The 21,920-nt window shown below is 54.8% G+C and overlaps 1 protein-coding gene across 32 annotated transcripts in view; it reads right to left on the bottom strand.

Annotated features, from left to right (window-relative positions):
• Positions 1 to 21,920, bottom strand: part of Ahdc1 (AT hook, DNA binding motif, containing 1) — a 66,735-nt gene that overhangs the window by 20,072 nt on the left and 24,743 nt on the right. For 25 of the 32 annotated variants that reach the window (XM_087550062.1, XM_087550059.1, XM_087550057.1 and 22 more), the window contains 1 exon segment: positions 3,203 to 3,384. The exons of 2 other annotated variants lie outside the window; for them this stretch is intronic. The gene's annotated coding sequence lies outside the window, so the exon portion shown is untranslated. 32 annotated transcript variants of the gene reach the window in all.

The following is a 21,920-nucleotide window of genomic DNA, read 5'->3' as shown; positions in this document are numbered from 1 at the left end:
TACACCATGTACCTACCACACTACCACACCCAGTTTTTGTGGTGCTAGAAACTGAACCCAGAGTTTTGTGCACAACAGGCAAATACTCTACCAACATGGTTACATCTCCAGCCCCCCTACCTTCTTCCTGGGAGTCAAGATTTTACTTGTAGTTGTGGTTGGCCTGGAAATTACTATGTAGACCACACTGACCTCAAACTTGCAGCTATCCCCCCCTCCTGCCTCTGCCTGTGCTAACGACACACGCATGTACCACCACACCAAATGAACCTAGCTAGCACTGTTGTTCTTGAAGAGAGAACACCTTCATAGTGTGGAAGCAGCCAGGCAAAGGTATACATTTGGGAGGCAGAGGCAGGCGGCTCTCTGAGTTGCAGCTGAGCCTGGTCTACGGTTCTAGGACGACCAAGGCTACATAGTAAGATCCTGCCTCAGAGCTCAGAGTCTAGTGAATGAGTGGCTTGACCTAGCTATTGGAGATACCTACCAGGAGCCCCACTCCTTTCTTGCTGTGGGTGGGGCTGGCCAGGCCTTCCTGCTTTAGAGACCTCCCACTTGGGGCCCAAGGGCGTAATCTTGGCAGAAGAGACAAACCTCCTCTCCAGTGGTTGCTTCTGCTCCACCCACCCATGAAGACCTTTGGCCACATCCTCCTCACTGTCCACTGCTCTTTTGCAGCCTTCAGGATCTGAGGGAAGCAGTTGGCTCCCTTCCCCACCACACCCCAACAGGCAGCCATTCTCTTGGCCTCTTCTCAAAGGTACCATCTAGCCCAAGTCTGTGAATGAAAAGTCAAAGGGTCCTCTGTCTGCTTGTCTGCTTCTGGGTCAGTGTCTGAGCTTGCCCACAGGGACACCAGCTGGCTAGGAGGGGGGCCCCAACCTGCAGAGCACAGTGCCGGGAAGCGCCAGCCCACATCCTTGATCCCCAGCCCCACCCTCCCCCACTGTGGCTCTGACCACCCCACCCCTTCCCCAGCCCTCCTCCCCTCTCACCCACCCCTAACCTCCCCTGGGGAGCCAAGCTGCCAGCCCCAGCTCTCACTTCCGGCCTCATGACCCTCTCTCCAGCCTGCACGCACTCCCCCTCCCATTTCCCTCAGCGGGTTTGAAGGCCCACGGATGTCCTTAGTCTCTTAGCAGTGGGAAACATGGCTGTTCTGAAACCTCCCTCAGGACCTCTGTTCTCCACTGAGGCTTTACCTCCCAGGATTGCCAGCCCCCTTTCTCTCAGGAACTTCATATATCATCCTCTTGGTCTTCCCTTCCTTTTAGCCCCTAGTGCCCACCTAATATGCAGATCTTCTAGCAAGTAGAAACTTGCCCCAGATCATAACAAGGAACCAGTCACTTACTTTGCATTTAAACGTGAGCACAGAGAGGCTTAGTCATGCCCGTAAGGACACACAGCCATGCCAATCAGTTTGGCTGTTGTGTAAGTTTGGTTCTGCCAGGATCCTCTAAAGCAAACTGTTTCACCATCCAGAGAGTCAGCCTAGCCCGGCTCCTCTAACTGTCTCAACTATCACTTCTAACCTCTTTCCCCCTAGCTTGTCATCAAGATGCACTACCTCCCCTGACCACTAGGTGTCCCCTTGGAGCCACTGATGCCCCAAGGGGAACTGGTACTGCCCCGCCCCCTGGCCATCATCTCCCCCCACCCCAGAACTGTACAGCACAGCACTGCATACCCCACCCTACCCTATCCCCAGTCACACAGAGCTTCTTTGTACAGCCCCCGCCCACCCTCTTCCTGTCCAGAGTGGGGCACCTGGCAAGCAGGTCTGTTCCTGAACCGCCCCCTGCCAGCCCCTTGCCCCGGGTGCCAGGTGTGTAGGCGCCACTGCCAGCTCGCACTGAACCCGAGGGTCACCCCATTGGCAGCCCTCCCTTCCTCCCTCCGAGGTCACCCAGGGACTGTGCTTTCCGCCCCACTCCACCCCCATCCCCTCCTGCCCTTGGCCCTTCCAGACTCCTGTCCTTGTCTTTCCTTCTGTCTCCCAGAGGACTCCCTCTTCCAGTACCACTAGCACCTCCTCCCACCTCTCTCCCGCCCCCGCCCACGTCCCTCCCCAGAGAGAGAGCCAGTTCTGCCCCGCCCCTCGCTGCCGACCAGGTCGGAAGAACTCCTCCCCCTGGAAAGTCACTGTTGAAAAGGAAGTGACTTCAGCAGTTTGGCCACAAAGCTGGGCATTGCTGAGCTTGGCTCAGCCCAAATCCTGCCCAGCCCACCTCCAAAGCACAAAGGGAGCCATGTGCACATGCCACCTCACCTTGTGCCCAGGACCCTGAGCACACACCAGACCCACCCAAGGGTATTTGAATCTTGGTCCACTAGCAGCACCCTGTGTGATAGACAGCCCACACCTGCACAGGACCCATATCCTGCAGTCCCCACTACAGCACACAGGTGAAGCTCTTAACTATTCCCCCGCCTAGGCCACTTATGTAACTCTTGCATACATAGCCCTGTGCACTAAGGACAGAGAGCGCTACACACCTGCTTGCACACAAACCCAGCACCAGTACATTTACAGCCTCACATCCTCCCACAGCCCTGCCTTCCCCACCCTTCCCATCCCTGGAGGCCCAACCCCCATGCAGACCTCAGGAATGCTCCTTTGGAAGCTGGGTGGGGTTCCCAGCAGGCTAAACTCTAAGGAGCTTCCTGGAGCCTGAGGCTTCATGTGTCAGTTCAGGGAGTTGCCTATATAGGGCAGGGCAGCCCCACCTGGCCTCCGAGGCTAGGAGCCTGGGTGGGCTAAACCTGGGCCGTGAGAAAGATGGGTCCTACCATGCTCCGCCCTCTTGCCAGCTGCTGGGCATGCATCACACCTGGGATACCAAGCCTCCTAGTACCTCACCTTGGCCTTCCAGCTCTCTAACTCCAGATAGGTGTCCTGGGGAGGTCAGCTGCACATATCAGACATGCTGGCTTCCACCTCTGCCCTGAATCCTGGTCACTGTCACAGCCCATCTCTCCGCCCAGTTCTCCAGGTCATCGAGGCATAGGGAAGAGTCCTTAGGCTAGGAGGCAGGATGCTAAGGGACTCACTGTATACTACACGAGCCTCTATTTCCCTCTCTGGATAATGGGGAATTCAAATAGGCTAGCCAGATTAATGTTTCTTCCTTCCTTATTTTTTGCCTAAGCTAAGAGGAGATCCCTGTCACACTGGCCCAGGCCCGACTTTCTCAGTTACCTGAGCAGGGACTGCAGAGGCCCAACTCAGCAGGAACGGTCTGTCTCCACCACCATCAGCTTCTCCAGGGCAGTCGCTGCCCAGGCCTGAGCAGTGCCCCTCACCTGGGACCCTCTGCACTCACTCAGCTGGGTTGGCTCTGGGGTCCAGGCCGATGAGTAGACAATCAGACAAGCTCCCATCTGTAGACACAAACACAGCACACCAAGGATAAGCACGGATACAGGATGAGCTGAGGCAGAGAACGACTGAGCCAAGCAAGCATGTTCTGCAAATGCCAGTCCAGTCCAGCCCTGACTTCATCCCTACCTACAACCTACCTGCTTTAGTTCTTTAAAAATTCAATGACTTGGAATGGAGAGAGAGTTCATGGGCTAAGAGCACTGGCTGCTCTTGCAGAGAGGACGACACCGGTCCCGTTCCTAGCGCCCACACGGCAGCTCACAGCTGTCTGTAACTCCATTCCAGGAGATCTGACATCCTCGCCCAGACACACACTAATGTCCATGAAATATAAATAATTTTAAAAAATATTTAATTATTATATTTTAAATGTTTTGCATGCCTAGTGCCCACAGGTCAGGAGAGGGTGTCAGGTCCCCATGGAATTGGAGTTATGAGATGTTGGTAAGCTACCCCATAGGTACTGTGAACAGAGCCTAGATCCTTGGGAAGAGCAACAAGTGATCTTAAACCCTGAGCCATTTCTCCAGCCCCTGGTCCCTGTTCTCACAGCCCCAGGCTCTTGCTGAGAAGCAGTACCTTTGCATGTCTAGATACTCACACGTGTGCACAACTGTACACCACAGAGACTCGATTCCTTATGCTGTATACATCCTGAATGACTCCCCATTTTCCCATCCCTAAAAATGGGGACCTACATCTCATGAACGAGAGGGAAGGTTCTAGAGAAGCTGGGGGCTGGTGCACACTTGAGTTGCTGTCCCTAGAGGTAAGTGTGCTCATTACCACGAAGGTGCACATGAAGCTGGCGCCTGCCCAACTCCAGCAGCAACTGGATAGGCCTCTTGTTCTTGTTTTTCTGAGACAGGGTTTCTTGGTGTAGCCCTAGCTAGCCTGGAACTCAATTCTGTAGACCAGGCTGGCCTGGAACTCCTTGCCTCTACCTCCCGAGAGCCAGGCTTTAAGTGTGCACCACCACTGCCACCGCCACCACCCTACTTGTTTTAATAACCATGGCTTTCCTCACCACTCCAGTTTCCTACCCAGTTGTCTGCATTAAGGCCTGGGAGAGCCGGGGGAGAGGAGGGGATTTAAGAACCAAGCCTCATGGGGCTGGGGATTTAGCTCAGTGGTAGAGCGCTTGCCTAGGAAGCGCAAGGCCCTGGGTTCAGTCCCCAGCTCCAAAAAAAAAAAAAAAAAGAACCCAAAAAAAAAAAAAAAAAAAAAACCCCCCCCAAAAAAAAAAAAAAAAAAAAAGAACCAAGCCTCATAGAAGTTTACAGGTTCTGGTTACCTGGGAATGTGCATCCGTGAGACTCAGTCAGCTGAGTAAATACACACGTCTGTCTGTGGGTTGCTGGGTCTACTCTGTCCATCAGTGTGGTCTCTGTGTGTCAGTGTGGATAGCTGAATGCTTAGGACTGTACATGGGAGAGGGCTCTGGTGTAGCTCAAAGGTACAGCCCTTGCTAGAGTACAAGATCCTAGGTTCCACTGCCAGCACCACAAAAAAATACATACAGTTCACACGCATGGGATCATGAGTTTGATCAGTGGTGGTTGGTGTGTCAGCTGAATCTATGTATCTATCAGAATTAAGTGTCTTCACTTTATACTTATGGCTATGCCCACCATCTAAATTTCTATTCTGCTCATGTCTCTGTGTATTTAGCTGAGCCTGTGACAGGTGTGCCCAGCTGTGAGTGTGTCTGTGTGTACATCGTGCCTGGCTCACTGAATCTCAGTGTGTCAGGAGCCAGACTGGCTCCTGCCTGCCTCAGAGCTCTTTGGATGTGTTCGGCAGTAGGGTGGGGGCGGGTGGCTTATCCTCTGCTGTCCCTGCAGGTTTCCAATCTCCAGGCCTGTGACTGTAGGCGCTGGTGTCACTGCAGATCAGCACTGCCTACCTCCTACCTCTGCCTTTCCTTTCTGTGGGCTTTCAGGGTCACGGCATAATGGCGTGACTGGTCACAGTGTCCCTGTAGGTTTGTTTTGCCATGGTCAGCATGTGCTTGCGGGTGTGTTTGCATGTGCAGATTTCTATGACCTTATCATTGTGAGTATGTGCACACCGTGTATTTGTGTATGTTGGAGGGTCCTTGTGTTATCCCATTATGTATCTGTGCCAGGATAGCTGAGTGTCAGTGTCAACACGTGTGAGAGCTCTGTGTGCCTGTCAGCACAGTGGTACCTCGGCGTTTGTGTGCTACCTTTGTGAGGCTCTGTGTCACTGTGTTTGTGTGTTGTATGTGCCATTCTCTCCTCCCTCCCTCCATCCCTCTCTCTAGAGTGACTTGAGTGTTCGTGTGCTCTCTCTCTCCCTCTCTCTGTCCCTCTGAGCAGACAACTCCCCAAGCCTGGGTTAGGGACAATTTATCCACAGGCAGAGGAGAATTCCAACCTGCCAGAGCCTCCCTCTGATCCATCCGTTCCCTGCTTCCCCGTGGTTGGGTGGGCATGGTGGAAACACAGCCTAGCTGCTCTGAGGCCTTCAGGGAGCACACCCACTTCCACAGTGTCCTGAGCCCCTGCCTCACCCCAGTAACTAACTGGTCCCCTTGGCTCAGCTAACCTTCCACCCTCTTCTCCTTCATAAGGTGGGTGGGTGAGGGAAGAGTTTATATGAGGTCTGCCAGGCTCTGGGGGCTTAGAAAGCTAAGGAGCAGCTCTGCCCTCAGAGCCCCCATATCCTGATAGTCCCCAGTTGATAAATGCCATCCCCCAATAAATAACTAGGGAGCATTCAGCTATGCCCATTGCCATTGCAGGGAGAGGATTGTGGTGGGGGAATGTGGCAAGGGGGGAGCAGGGTTGGGCTGGGACTAAGGCTCCCTTCACGGTGCTCCAGGCACAAGGCAGAATCACATGTTTCCCATTAGCTGCTTTGGCCTCCTTGTTCGGGGGTGTTGGCTGGGGGAGATTTGTTCTGGTTGCAGACACCAGCAGAGACCACACAAGAGAGAGAAGGAAGGGGGGTTCTTTAGCAAACACCAGAGGCACAGAGGAAGAGAGAAAGAGACAAGGACAGAAGACAGAGGCCGGTAAAGAGAAAGGTGAACAGAGACTGTGGGGACAGGGACAAGGAAGGAGGCAGGTTGGGTTAGGCAGGCCCCAGACAGAGACTGAGTTCAAGCCAAGAAGGAACCAGTGAGAGAGGCAGAGAAGACAGCAGTCTGACAGAGACTAGGCTGATGAAGGAGAGCCTAAGGAAATGGTGGAGTGGACAGAGTGGGACGTTAGGTGAGGGCCTCATGGGCTGGGAAGTGGATGCCCAGGCGGGTGGCTGGTGAGGGCAGCCAGTGCCTGAGCCTCCCGCTTGCTGACCCTCAAGCCTCCGAGATAACAGACCCGAATAGTGCTGACTTGCGGTTCAGAAATCCAATATCCTCCGCGGCGCACTAATCGACTACCTGAGCCCCAGCCCGCGTGAGCTGCCCCGATTAATCCTGCGGCTCCACAGCCTTAATTAGTTTAACAGTTTCAGGGGCAGAAGAGGCAGGCAATAGGGTCCTTAGGCCCATCGGGACACAGCCCTCATGCAAACCCTGTCGGGTGCACTACCTCCTCAGACACACACCTGCCTAGGCCCCAGAGGCCCCTTTCTCACACTACTTGAAAAACACTGGGTCCTTTCTCCTGGGGCACAGTTCCAAAGGCTGGTACTTGGGTCAGAAGGTAGGTCATGCAGCACTAAGACACCCTTCCCCCAACCTCCCACTTGTCTGTGCTTAGGGCCACAAGTGTTTCCTCTGGCCAGCCTTTTGGGGGCCCTGTGGCCCACATGGGGAAGCCCCACCAACTGCTAGCCACACACCACAGGGTAGTATGTAGTCTCTTTAGGGTGAGAGACGGGCTCCTACCTCACTGACAACATCCCAACAGCATGAGATACTTATGCATGCCACCCTCAAAACAGAAGACAGGCACACAGTCACCGAGAATCCTCCCAACACCAAGAGCTGAGCACACAACCTGTTGCTTCCTTCAAAGTGTGAGATGGTCATATCCGATACCCCCAGATGGCACAAGGCAGGTATCCAGTCGTCACTCCTCACAACAGTGTGACTACCTAACCAGGCACCTCTTACCCATTGACAGGATGTGGGATGCAGAGAAAACCTGTCACACACAGTGAACCAAAATAGTTCCCGCCATGGGACACAACTGTGTCCTTCTCAGAGTCCCCTATCTAGACAAGACATCCACCTCTGCCTGCTCTGGACAGGTGACAGCCCACCCACATCCCTATTCCAGCACTGTCGACAGCATGGGTGGCACTGTCTGTCCTCTGCCTGCAGGAGCGTCACAGCTCACAGGGCATGAATGTCACCCCAGCAAGAACCGGGCACAGCCACACCACGTTGCCTCAGTGACAAATGCTTCTGGCCCCAGGAGGAGGTGGAGACACTCAGGGATCTGGGTGTGACCTTGCTCCCTGGACACCAGGAGGGGAGGTACTGTGGCCTCCTTCCTGCCTGGGTAACCAGCAGTCAGGTACTGAGAAGAGACTAGGAGAGGAGCTGCCAGGGCACACAGAAACTGGGAAATGTCACCTTCCCAAGCTCCCATTCCATTTCTAATCAACTCAAGGGTCCCATAGTGTCTGAACTCCCTTTGCTAGAAAGGTTGTCCCTCTCCACAGTTCAGGCCATAGAAGTGGGGATAGGGACAGCAGGACAGAGTCCAGGAGCATGACTCACTAAGGAACAGGCCCAACCTGCTGGCCAGAGTGGTGTGGAAGGCTGGGAGCCAAGAGGCCTGGGTTCAAGTCTATGCTCCTCCCAGGCCAAGTTGGGTGACCTTGCAGCAGCAGCCCAGCCTCTTTGGCTGGGGAAGAGAGAAGGGGCGGGCAGCAGGTTCCACTCCCCGGTTTCTTCAAGGACCCTCATCTCTTGACTCCCAGTTCCCCATCTGTAAAGCTGGCCTCAGAAGACCACAGAAGCCAAGCAGAACAGGAAGAGGAAAAAATAACGGAGGCGCTGGGGCTCCCACAGATATCGGCTAAACTAGTGCTAGCAGTGGAACCCTGTTTCCACTGCCCGGCTTCCCACATGGACTGTTTCTTTAAGGCAGCCTGAGATGTGGGGTGGGGGTGTTGAGGTGTTGCTGGATATAGGACAGAGTGCCTTAAGCTAAAACCATGGAGTCGGATACAAGTCTGCCCAGCCCCCTCACCTTTACCCTCAACCTAACTTGGACTACCTTAGAAACTTGGACTGGAGCAACAGCTCAAAGGGAGGGAGGACACACTCAATTCCCCTCCCATCCCCATGACCCACAAGAGCACCTGCTGCACAGGACTAAAGGATCCCAGACTACAGTGTTCAAGGCCCCCTTACTGTAGGAAAGTCCAGAGAGGGACAGACCTAGCCTGAGGTCACACAGCCAGAACTTTCCTCAGCAACATTCTCAGAACAGAGTCCTTCTAGCCCCTGGGGGTGGCTAGAGCTAGGGGGCCCTGGGGGACTTAGCAAAAAAACGTGGCGACAGATGGCCTGCCAAGGCAGCGGCGATCTGGGCGGCTGGCAGGCATGCTCGCTCCCGCGCAGGGAAGCAGCTAATTTTAGCTGAGGCCTCCATGCCAGCTTTGTTCCCCCCCACCCACCCGCCAAGGGGGCCCAGCATGCTTTGCGTGCAACCCGCCTCCCCTGGCACCCCGACCCCCCCTACCTGACCCCCTGGTGAGTAGTGTCCAGACCCCAGGGTTCTAGAACTGTCTGCTAGACTAGGCCTCACCACACCCTGAGGCCAGGGCTTCACCCCAGGGCCTGGCTCCCTACCCTACTTGCCCAACTCGTAAGCTCATTCATTGGAGGAAGATGACAAGAGGAAGGCCAGAGGCCCTTGTCCAGCCTGGGAGGGCTGGACAACAGGGGCTGCCAGCCTTGTGGAGAGGTGGACATCGCCTCCCACTCGGCACTGGAGGAGACAGGACCTTGATTTCTCCAAGACTCTGGCTCTGGACTGCAGTCTTCCTGGTGCTGTGAGCAGTGAGTTGCTTGAACCTTTCCTCATTCCTCATAACTCTTTGTTCCAGGAACTCAGAGTACTTTACAGTCACGGAGTATCAGGTTTGGAAACTGAGGCATAGCCTGAGAGAGCCATCATATCGGGAGCAAAGGACAAATCTTAGGAATCAGTGTGGCCCAGGTACCCTACAAGACAGCAGGGTTCTTGTCTAGCTCAGCCCCTGGAGTGTTCCTTTGGGCCACTTAGGATGCTAGAAGGTGACCAAGTAGGGAAGGTCACTTTGTAACTGCAAAGGGGGCCTCAAACTCTTCATCTGGGACCCCATTTTCCGCAGGCTCTTTAGTCTTAGACTCTGCCCATTTCACGTTCAATTACATGTGCCCAGTGGGGCACCCAGGCATAGAGTTCCTTCTAGAAAGGAGCTTTTCTTTGGGGTGACCCTGAAGGGCTACCCTCAGCTCCCTGGCTGTTTATTACGAGTGAGATGGAGTGAGATGACCAAATAGGGCTCAGAAAAGAGTCTTGAAAGAAATCTGAATTTAGAGAGAACCGGTGAGGACAGAAAGGAGGAGATAAAGGCAGAGAATCAGAGGAAGATCTTGGGGGCAAGAAAAACAGCCTAAGGAGAAAGGAAGAAGGGAAGGGATGGGGAACAACTGGGGAGAGAGGTAGGGAGAACATGACAGGGGAGACGGCAAGAAAAAGACTCAGGAAGAGTGTGAAGAGGAGGGAGAAAAAGACAAAGAGAGAGAGAGAGAGAGAGAGAGAGAGAGAGAGAGAGAGAGAGAGAGAGAGGCAGGATGATGCAGAGACAAAGACGCACACAGAGGGAGAGAGATGGAGGAGCTTGCCACAGACAGGCCTAGGCACAGCAACCCAGGGAGCAGGAGACAGAGGGACTGACACACCCAGAGAGACAAGGGGAGACAGTCAAGAGGGTGAGATGCGCTCAGAGAATGGGGTAGAAAGAAGGGGGAGACACTAAGTGATGGATAGAGTGTGGGGGAACAGCAGGAGCAGGCAGGGGTAGAGGGAGGGGCGTGAGCAGGAGGGGAGATGTCGCCAGAACTGGGGGGGACAGAGGACAGAAATGGAATGTGGGTCTGGGCATGAGGCTCACAGATGCATCGGCTCTGGTTTCAGCTGGGGCAGTTGGCTGCTTTGGGGGGTGGGCAGGGCTGTCAAGGGAGGGGGGCCTGTTGCCATGGAGGCGGGCACGGCAGGGGCACAGTCTGCTGGCACTTGGAGCTCTGGGCATGGTAGGGGGCTGACTAAGGGGGAAGGGGTGTGTGTGATGAAGAAGCCTCGCCCCTACCCTCAGGGCTCTACCAGGAAGGAAGTTTCCAGAGAGCAACTGGAAGATGCTGGAGTGGAATGGGACTCTGGGGCCTTGCCCAACCCCAGGGAGGCACCCTTCCCCAGGTCACATGTGCCATCCCAGGGTTCCACCTGTGTATCTCAGGATGTCCCCTGGGGAATCTTCCTCTTCTGTCCCCTCCAGTCTGGCTGAAGATCCCACATGCTGCTGCTGCTGCTTTTGCTTGCAGGGAAGCAAGATTGTGAATTCAGGATCTGTAATCCTAACGCAGAGCCCAGGCCTACCGGGCTCCAGTTGCCAAGGCGACGGTGGGTCAGAGGGCAGTGCAGGGCGCCCGTTCCTCCAAGTCAGAATCCCAATTGTTAAAGCCCAAGAATAAACAGCTGAAGCTGCTGTGGGGGGGCCGTGAGGGGGGGGTGCTGAGGTCTGCATCGGCTCAGTGTGGTGTTGTCAAGCGAGATGTCACTAATTGTCTGAAGAAACTGGCTGAGGCAGCTCTTAACTGCTTCCGTGCCACCGGAGACACCTTGGCTGCTTGGCCTCCTCCCTGGGGCTTCCCAGCATTCCACTAGGCCAGCCTGTGGGTGTGTGTAGGGAGAGTGCTGGGCCAGCATAATCTCCACCTCCCTTGCACTGAACCCCCACAGACTGGCTCCCAACACTCCTCTTTGCCCAACTTGGTACCTCCCACCTGCGAGCTACATCTTTATGTCCCCAATCACTGGGCTCACAGTATTTCATGAAGTCCAGAATTGCTTCCCTTGGCAAATGTTCTCTTAGCTGCCCCCCAACATGGTCTCCTCTTCCCCTAGTCAGAGGGTCTGGTACAGATGTGTGGAAGGCAGAGAAAGACACACCCAGTGCTCTTCTGAGGAGGGGTGGGGTGGAGCTGTCTCCCTGTAGCTTTGGCTGTTCTGTTCCCTGTGTGGCTCTGGGCATCTTTCTTTCCTCAATGGCCTGACCCATCCCACGTCTGTAAACCTATTCAGGAGTTCCCAACCCAGGTGTGAAAAGATCACACACACAGAAGGGGCAGTGTCTAGTACACAGCAAACTGCCTCATGGTTAGCTGGGATTATCAGTACCTTAGCGGCTATCCCTCTGTAGATGTGGTGCTAAGAGCGAAGGTAACGGGAGGGGGTGTGGACAGAGGTGAGGACAGAGTCCGGGATGATTTTCTGCAGAAAGTAGTATCTGGTAAAATGAAGATAGGAACTAGAAAAAACAGAGACTCCCAGAAGAAGTCTTGTTAGGATTGTTAAGCTGGGCCTACCTGTGGTCCCAGGATCCCTGTTCAGCCTCTCCCATCATAGGAAGTGGGGGATGCCTCTGAGGTCTCCCCACTCCTAGTCAGTCTAGCCTGTTCTAGCATCTCCTGCTGACTCCACCCGCTGCACTCCGGAACTCAGGAGATCAGGCAAGGCTCCAAGAGGATAGTGGCTCACACCTGGAGCGATGTCTCAAGGAGGGGGGCAGGGCTTTGGGCGCTCCAGCTCTTTCTGGGGACTTCAGTGCAAGTCTCCCCCTGCCCAGAATGGAGAGGGAACTCAGAACACCCACATCACTCAGATGGATACCTGTGGGCAGAGTCACAGTCCGTGGGCTGGGATCTGGGCTCAGAAACAGGGGATCCCCTAGAGAGAGCCCAGCCCAGCTCGGGGCTGAGAACGGACAAAAGGTTACTTGTTCCCAGGATGCCTGAGCCTTCTCAGACATCCCTACAGCCACACTCTGGGGACACTTACACCCACAGAGACACACAAAGCCTGCCAGGGTGGAGTTGGAGGGAGGTCAACAATAGGTACAGCCAGCCCTAAACCAAACCAACCCTTACCTCACCGAAGGCCTCACCTCACTGTATTCCAACCAAGTCTGGTAGCTGCGGCCCCATAGCCTGAGGTGCCTGACAGAGACAGACCCAGCCAGTCTCAAAGCTACCCTCTCCTTCCTGTGTCTCTAGCTTACCAACTTATCTCCGGCTAGTCTGGCAGCTAGTGAGATCTGTTATCATTCCTTTTATTTTTGGTAGTGCTTGGAATTGAACCCAGGGTGTCAAGCATGTTAAGTGTCCTTGGTTCCGAGCACCACCACAGCCCTGCTCACATTACATCTGACTGACTCTGCAGACAGGTAAAGGGTCAGGCTAAAAGCTTGTTTTGGTGTCATGAGTCCCGATCTCAATACTAAGAGGCAAAGATTTGAACTAAAGCCAGACTTGATTTAAGAGCCCAAGTTCTTGCATGTGTTCTCTCTGACCCCTGTCTATCACACTGTCTTACAACCCCAGCACTCCACCACATATACGACCAGACAGCAGAGACATGTCTGATGGAGGTGTAATTCCCCATCCCACACACATCTCAATGCCAGTCTAGCACCGAGCTGGTAATTCTAAGCCATCGGTGTCTGTGCTGTCCCTCTCTATGCTGGCCTGAGGAATCACATCACAGAGAGCCAGAGCATGACCACCTTTAACATTTCCAGCAGGGTCACCTCTAACTCTAACCCCAGAATGACAAAGCACTCTACCCAGGCTCTGGTGCCTGACCCCATGGATCTGGACACCCTCCCTCGTCCCCCCAGCCCCTGATGAGAACAAGTCTAAACAAACTCCTTCCTGGGGATGTGAAAGCACCTTTCCTGAGGGAGGTGATGCTGTGATCCCAGAGCCTAACTAGGGAGAAGGATCGGGTTACTCTCTCCCTAGCTGGGCCCTGGACTCCTTGGGGCTGACCTTTCACCTCAGCCAGTCCTGGACCCAAAGGGGGGAGCCCAGGACTCACCTCCTTTTAACCCTCTGCATTCCTTATATGGGCTCCTGTCAGGGAGGGGGGAGTCTATAGAAGCCTAGGCCAGCATGCCAACCTTTCTCTAGCCTCCCGCCCTCAGCTTCCAGTTTTTTAAGGAGCTTTACAGAAGGCGCATCCCTGCCCCCTGACCATGCTGCCCTGCTGGGATCAGATACCTCAGCCCAAGCAGCTGAAAATGACCTGGGCTATTTTTCGCTCCAGGATCATGTTGCAACTCCCCCTTGAGCTGGCTGCTTCCCACACCTCTCCAGACCATCACTGCCCACCCTCATCTCTTGCTCAGAATCACTGACTAACAGGATAGGAGGACTCTTAACTGGCCTAAGCTCTTCAAGGCAGAGGCCATGAGGAGCCAGTCATGGGGCTGGGCATAGAACCAGGCTCCCTGGGTTCCCGCCCAGGTCTCTTTCTAACTGTTCAGCACAGCCTGCTCTGTACCCTAGATGCCAAAGCCTCTGACCCAGCCAACCTCCCCCAAGTACCAGAAAGTCACTGTGGAGACTCTGCAGGCTACCCATAAGTCCCTGGGCCACGCTGCATGTCAGAAACTGCCTCTGCCCCCCTCTTCTTCGTTTAGAATTGGTTATCAGGTCTGTATACCTATGCCACAGACTCTCCGACCTCCCTGGAAGGTCTGAGGTATATAAAGTGGGAGAAAAGACAGGGAGACTGAAGCTTGGAAAATGAGAGGGGAATTCGAACGTTAGTCCCAGCTGCGCCGTGTCCCCAGCTTCTCGGTGGGGTTCACCCCCACCCCCATTCCCACCAACTCCCTCCAGGCCTCTGCCCCTGCCCCCTCATCTTTAAGCTCCAACCCTCCTGGGAAGGAATGTGACTGGTCAGGTCTGAGCTGACCACAGTGGTTATAAGGCAATAGACACCCCTCATACTCCCATCCCCCCCACCTAGGGGAGCTCACATACCAAGGTGGGGGGCAGTTTAACCCTTTGCAGCCTGGTTTACAAGAAGATAGGTACCATCCTTTGGCCAGCCCTAGATATAATGGCTTCCTGGAGGGTAGAATGTGTTCAAGCAATAGGATGGGGTCATCTGCCCGCCTGGCTGGCCCTCATTAAGAAATCCCTTGCTACCCTAAATGTTTAATCTCATCTCACGTGATATGGGAAAACAGCCAGAAGCTGGTGCTGAGGGCAGAGAGGAATCTTCACGAACCCCAACCTCAGGAGTCCCTAGTCTGATGGGAGAAATACAACCCCGCCCTGGGGAGTCTGTTGGGGGAGACCAGGCACAGAAGCTGGGACAAAGAGCTGAGAGCAAGAGAGAGCCCTGAGCTGCTACACCAGTGGGAGGAAGCCAAGGCAGGCAGGAGAACAAGCCAGGTGGGGTCAGACGGGGCAGGCCTCCCGGAGGCCCCTAGCCCTACACCCCTCCCCCCAGGCTCTGGAATCTCGGGGGTCAGGGCTCAGGGACAGCTCCACCCCCTGCTCCCCTCAGGCTCAGGAATTCCACCAGCAAAGGGGGGGGGGAGCGCTTCGGACTCCATCCAAGTTGGCTCCCGCTGGATTGGGAACTGCAGCTCCTCCTAGCCCCCACCTCCACCCAAGCCCCTAAGGCTGGCCCCCAGCCCTCTTCTCTCCCCCTGCCTGGGCTGGCATAGTGTGTGCCAGGCGCTGGCAGAAAACAAACCCGCCGGGGTGGGTTTGCAGGGAGCGGGGTAACCTTGACACAGTTGCAGCCGTCGCTAATGGCAGACACACACTCCGCCTGTTCTGGGGGGACTGTTGCCGTTGCTAGGAAACCGGCAGCCGCGTGAATGGAAATGGGTCAGTAAACCTGGGGAGAGATAGTGTGACACTCGAACCACTGCAGCTGCTCCAGCCCACACCGAAATCCCTCCTCTTCAATATTTATCACTCCTGCCTGGGCCCTCAGCTCCTGCCAGACTGGCACCAGCCTGGCCCTCAGGTTCCCCCCAAGGCCTGATAAGGACGGAGGGAGAAAAAGCGATGGTTGGGGTTGCTTATCCACTGTTGGGGTGGGAGGTGCCTCGGGATGGAACTAGTTCTGGAGAAGACTGAACAGGAAACAGAATCTAATCCCACGGTGGGGAAGGGGTTAAAAGGTCAATTCACGCCTGTTCCTGACTTAGGCACTGTGGTAAAATTACAGTGAGTGAGCGGCCTAGGCCTGCCTGTTACCTACACTGGCACTAGGAAGGGCAGATTTCCATCCTCTCTTACCCAGTTTTGGGACCTCCCTCTGGGTAGGAGTAGAAGCACCCAAAACATGAGTCAGACTGATTGGCAGCCTGAAAATACCAACCGATAGCCTCATGCGATCAGGTGGCATCCCAGCAGACCAGGGGCTGCCTACTCTCTTACCACACACACCTCCATCCATCGACACACCCTCCAGATAGTCACTGTTCAGGAAACCTTGACAACAACCCCACACAGGATCCCTCACAATAGAACTACCGCAATTCAGAATAGTAGCCTTCAGCTCAACTCCCACCAAAAGTGGGCGAACCTATGGGTAGGCCAGACTCTCCCCCTACCCGTGAGGCTGGAGCCTGTTCAGCACAGACCCAAAAGCCAACTCCTCTAGCTTAAGTGTGTTTTGTTTTTCTTCCTCCCCCATGGCCAGCCTCCTTGTCTAGAGCACACCCTGATCCAGCCACTGGGACGACTCTCTTGGACATACATCCCGCAAGTTAGCAGCCCCATGCCCAACACCCCATCCCTCTGGTCCCTGACACATTCCTTTCTTCCGGAAGCATGCAGCCTCACAGCCCTGACTGACACAGGCACTTATTCTAGAGCACAGCCCTCCCCTCCAGAAAACAGGAACACAGAAACCCTGGGAGTCAACAACGCTGCTCATTTGGGTAACATGTCCCCTCCACCCACCATGACTTCCATCAGAATCCCTATAGGGTGTGTTTCTGTAAGGAAGGCACTCTAGCTTTCTGGGAGGTGTGGGGGATACCTTGACAGGGATCTCCCAGTCGGCTTGGTTCTCCGTGTGCTATCTCCTAGGATACATCAGTCAACACAGGCTTGGAGCCTGTCAGAGCTAGAAGGTGCCTGAGGGAGTAACTTATCCAGTCTGTGTCAGGAAGAAGGGAACAGAGACACAGAGGAGAAACTGCCTGCTCAAAGTCACACAGCCTAATGGTCTTTTTCAGACCGTTACTGTGAGCCTCTGTGGGTAGGATAAACTAGCTGGAAATGTGCACGTCTACTTTTTTTTTTTTTTTTTAGATACAGGGATTCCATAGCCCTGGCCATCCTGGAACTTACTCGGTAGACAAGACTGGCTTCGAACTCGCAGGAATCTGCTTGCCTCCGCCTCCGGAGTGCTGGGGACTAAAGTTGTGTACCATAACTGCCGTGCTTGCATGTCAACTTCTGATGGGACCTGTTTTACAACCTTGTCGCCTACTCCATGACCCTGTTCAGAGTGGGCTGTGCTGGACTTCCTGGTCCAGCCATAGGGCAAGTTCCTGAACTTTGTAACAAGAACCCCAGTGCGCTCAGCTAGAACCCAAAGAATTCTCTAGGCCCTACACCTAGCATTCAAGCGAAATCTCTTAATTTCCAGGGCATCCATGTCTTGTATTATTTACCTCTGGGACGATGAGTTAGATGAACTCAAGAGTTAGGTGTTCAAGGTAGATTTATCCATGCCTAGTATTTGGTGGTGTTGGGGATTTAAACGCAAGGCCTTGGGTTTGGTAGGCAGTTCCATCTCTAGCCTATTCTGCAGAAAGGCTCACTTGAGGTTCAAATCCTCAAGTTGACAGTCAAACGGAACCTTTGTTGTTTGAGATAGGGCCGGCCTCGCTGTGTAACCCTAGCAGGCTTCAACCACTCGGAGATCCACCCGCCTCTGCCTCCTAAATGCTAGGATTAAAGTCCTTCAACACCAGGCTCTACTGAAAGGAATCCTGAGCTCCTTCCGGTATGCTACTCTTTCTCAGAGAAGGCCAATCAAACGGAAAACAGAACCGGGGTGGATGGGGGTGGGGAGGTGTGAACAACAGGTCCAGGTGTACTTCCTGAGCTGAAGTGGAGCCTAGGGGAATTTGAATTTGAATCTGCGCATCTGGCGGTGGCAGGGTGGAAAGAGCAAGGAGTCCCAAAGGAAGAATCCTACTGACCTTAAGCCTGCCTGGGCTACACCTGGAGAAGCCACGCTTTGTGCTCTGCCAGCCCCACCCCCCCAACGGAACAGTGGGAGCATCCGGAGACCAGCCCCCACCTTGGGCATCAGTTTCCAGTCCAGACTTAGAGCAGGCTGGGGAGGAAGGGCTTTAATTTAATACATTGTGTCCAGAACTGGTTTCCAGCTCCCAGCACTTAAAAGGTCTCTTGCCCTAGTGTATATCTACCCGAGCCTAACAGTAAGCATGGGTTTAATGAATGAACACTCAATGAAGCCAACGGCGTTCCCTCTCCATCCTTCCCACGAGACACTGATTACCTTGGGAAGCCACTTTAGGCAGGTCCGGTGGAAGGTAGATGGGATAAGTGCTCTAAGAGCGGCCTCTATTCTCCTCAAAGGGACTGCCGTTACTCAGGTGTCCTTACTGTGCGCAGGCACCGCACTAAACACGTGCAACTCCAAGCCCCACAAGGCCTAGTTTTTCAGAACAGGGAGAAGGAAGCTCAGGAGTAAAGAGACTTGCCCAAGGTCACTGAATAAATAGTGCAGGACAGTGAAAGACTCAAACCATGCCTACCACTGCTTCGGTTTAACGTGGTGCGGTGAGTTCGGTGGGGGCGGGAGTTGTAACTGGCCAAACGGTTCATCCGCGCTTTACCAAACGGTACTGGAATTAGGCAAAGTGGTGGGGAAACTAGTCTCTTAACACAAACGCGCAGCGCACACACACCCAACAGTCCAAAAAAAAAAAAAAAAAAAAAGCGCCCTGAGAGGTCACTTACCAACTCCCCTGGCTTTCAGAGCTCCGGCAGACGGGAGGCCCTCCCTCCCGGGTCCCTTTTCTGGACTCCCTGACCTGCAAGGTGCAGAGTCACGCCCCAAAGCAAGCTGCTGCCGGAGTTGGGGAACTCATCCAGGATGTTCCCAGCCGTCCGCGGTCCACCGGCTCGGGAGGTGCAAGAGGAGGGGGGTCTTGAGAGAGAACCGCCTCGTCTGCCTCCAGCCGAGAAGAAGTCCTTCGACGCCTCAGCTCGAGCAGGAGGCGCGGGTCTGCCGGCCGAAGGAATCCGCTCCCGAGTTTTCCCGCCGCCGCCCCTCGAGCTACCTGGCCGCCCCGGTGGCTGCGCCTGCGCCCCCGCCCCCTCCCCAGGAGGCCGCAGGGCTTCTGACTCCGGCGGAGGTGACGGGCCGAGAGGGAAACCAGGCGGCTGGGGGAGGGGCGTTGCCTGCACCTGGCCCCTGTCCGCCGCCCAGGCCCGGGAAGGGCGGGCCTGGACCCCCGCCAGCCCCGAAGGAGCGGCGGGGGAGGGGAGCCTCCCGCCTTGCCCGGGGGAGGTCCGGGACCGGGGCGGGGAAACCTCCCACACCACCGGAGCGGCGGAGACGCGTGCGAGGGTTCGGCCGGCTCGGCGCCCCCTTCCCGAGCCGCGCTGGGCCGGCTCCCCCGGCCGGTCGCGCTCTCCAGCTGCAGGAAATTCCAGAAGCTCTCCATCATCCGGCACTGTGCGCCGCCCGGGCTGCCAAGGCTCCCCGAAGGAGAGCCACATGCCGGCCGGCCGACCGACCGCGCGGCCCGCCCTCGCCCCCACCCAGTCCCACTCGGCGAGGCAGCCACGTAGCCCGGCCCGCCACCCCTTCCCGCGCCCCGGGAACCGCGGAATGCGTGGCAGCCCCGGCCGGGGGCTATTTTGAGCGGGAGGGGAGCGGCCCGGCCGCGGTGTTTTCGGCTTTTTCCTGGCCCCGGTCCCGCTATCCGGGGCCCTCGGCTACCCGCGGAGGAGGGACACGTGGAAGGGGAGGGGAGGGCCGCTTCGATCCGGCTCCGGGCTGGGGAGGGCCCGGGAGACACCCGGTCGGACTCGCTTGCTCTGCGGGCCGAGCGGCGGGATTACTAATAGCGCCTGACACAGCCGGTGGCTCCAAGGCGCCCGCTACCTGCACGCCCCTCCTCCGGTGAGCGCCCGCGGCCCGGGCACTCCCTCCCCAGCGGCGGACTCAGGCCTCACTGGATAGCGCCACCAAGCACCAGTGGCCAATCACCGGCCTCGATTTCCTTACCTGTGAGTTAGGATGAGCTACCCGGCTTTATTTGGAGGGTACCTCATTCACTTTTAGTGTGCGCCTTTTCCTGAGCAAAACTTTCACTTTGGGGGGGGGGGGCGCTTATTTTTTTCCATTTATTGAGAGGGATTAAAGAGCCCCCGTTTTCAGGGGAAAAGTCTCTTACACCAAAACTGTGTTTTCATACAATACATTCACGTCTAGCGCCTACTCAATATTAGAGGCCAACAGCATGCGCACTGGCTCTGCATTACCAAAAAACATTAGCTCCATTAAGGCCCCAATAAAGATAGTGTTTTTGCTGGAGGAAACTGAGGTTCAGTTAAGTGACCTGCCAGAGGTTAGACAGTGGCACAGCCCAAACTCAGACAAACTAGCTTCGGAATATTAATTACTGACACGAGACAAACCCTTAAACAGAGGTGGAAACTAAGGCCCAATGTGTCACTCAAAGTTCTTTTGACTAGTGGCAGAGTAGGCACTCAATAGAAATCTTCCAACTCTTTAGTACCCTGCTGCGACTCTTGAATCTATTCAGCACCTGCTGTGGGACGGCTAGGGGCTCCCCAGATAGTGTCTAAAAATGGGTACCAGGGGTTGCGGATTTAGCTCAGTGGTAGAGCGCTTGCCTAGGAAGCGCAAGGCCCTGGGTTCGGTCCCCAGCTCCGAAAAAAGGAAAAAAAAAAAAAATGGGTACCAAACTGGATGTCCAAGAGCCCAAAGACTGCAGTCTGCTTTCAAATGCTTGTCTCAGACTTCTAGGCCTCTGAAGTTAACTCATTTATCAAATTCTAGACTCAACCCAGCCTCGAGGTAAGGGGTGCACTGCGGGGGGGTGGGGAGGGGCATCCTTACAGAGCCTAGAGCTGCTTCCTGCTCCCTACACACACACACAACACATACACCCCAAGCAAGGAAACACAAAAGGTTGGCAGTCACATATCACCCCCCCCCTCCCGCCCCGGAAACCTGGCAGTTTATTTCTGTCCCCGGGTCCCCTGTTTCCATAGAGTCAGTCCAGGAAGGCTGGCAGCAGCTGGCTTAGAGGGGCAGAGTTTCTGCTCCAAGGGTCCAGCTGCCATCCTGCCCTCCCCCACCTACCAGGCCAGAACGGACTCCAGAGTCAGAGGTGACATTGGGATGAAAGGAAGGAGCTGAGAACCAGTGCTCAGAGGTGGTGCCAAAAAGCCCAGAGAGGCCTGGAGCCACAGGAGAGGTTCCACATGGGGCCAGTCAGTCAGAACTCTGAGGGAGGGAATCCTTTCTCCTCAGCCCACAGCCCAGGTGCTGTCTCCTGCTGGGCCAGTCTATACCGGTGCAAATTGGTTAAGGGTGTCACCCAGCACTTCAACCCTATTTATTCCAGATTACTCTGGCTCATGACTCCTGGACCCTAGGTCCCCAAGAAAAGGCTGCCACCTGTCACACGTGGCTTTGGAGTATTGAGAACACTGTTATTCTGAAGTGAGAAATGCTGTTAAGTATAAAATACACAGCGGATACTTTAGTCCTACTATTAAGAAAAGGAAGATACGGGGATTGGGGATTTAGCTCAGTGGTAGAGCGCTTGCCTAGCAAGCTCAAGGCCCTGGGTTCGATCCCCAGCTCCGAAAAAAAGAAAGAGGAAAAAAAAAAAAAAAGAAAAAAGAAAAGGAAGATACCTCAGCAATTCTGTAACGATTACAGGTTGAGATGATCCTGTCTTTGATGTGCTTAGTTAGATATGATACATTAGTAAATGGGTTTTGCTTCTCTTTTCCTTCTTAGAGCCCAGTGGCACATGTCTGTAATTCCAGCATGTGGGAGTCTAAGAAAGGGCCTTACGCTGGAGATGAGGCAAACCTGGACTACATAATGGGCTCCAAGCCTCCTTTGCGACAGTGACACCCTGTCTTGGAAAAAAAAAAAAAAGTGGGTGCATGCTTTTAATCTCAGCACCAGGGAGGCAGAGGCAGGTGGGTGATCCCTGGTGAGTTCCAGGCTAGATAGAGCAGTGCAGTAAGACCCTGCCTCAAAAAAAGAAAAGAAAAAAAAAAAAGAGAGATGAAAGACAAAAAAAAAAAAAAAGACAGATATTAGAGAATTTTTAGTTCTCGCCACTGTGCTTTATTAGACTGCCCTGTTCTAGATCGGATGGTGTTCTGGCTTATGACCAAAATTCCGCCAGCTCCAGATCATTATCTGTGGGTGATCACCCACTTCCCCAATCCAGACCACAGCCTTATGCAAGGGGTCTAAATCTCAACGCC

The sequence above is a fragment of the Rattus norvegicus genome, chromosome 5 (assembly GCF_021556685.1).
Source record: "Rattus norvegicus strain SHRSP/BbbUtx chromosome 5, alternate assembly SHRSP_T2T, whole genome shotgun sequence".
NCBI classification, from domain to species: domain Eukaryota; kingdom Metazoa; phylum Chordata; class Mammalia; order Rodentia; family Muridae; genus Rattus; species Rattus norvegicus.
Note: the sequence above shows the minus strand (reverse complement) of the source record. Positions and strands in the feature narration are given on the sequence as shown.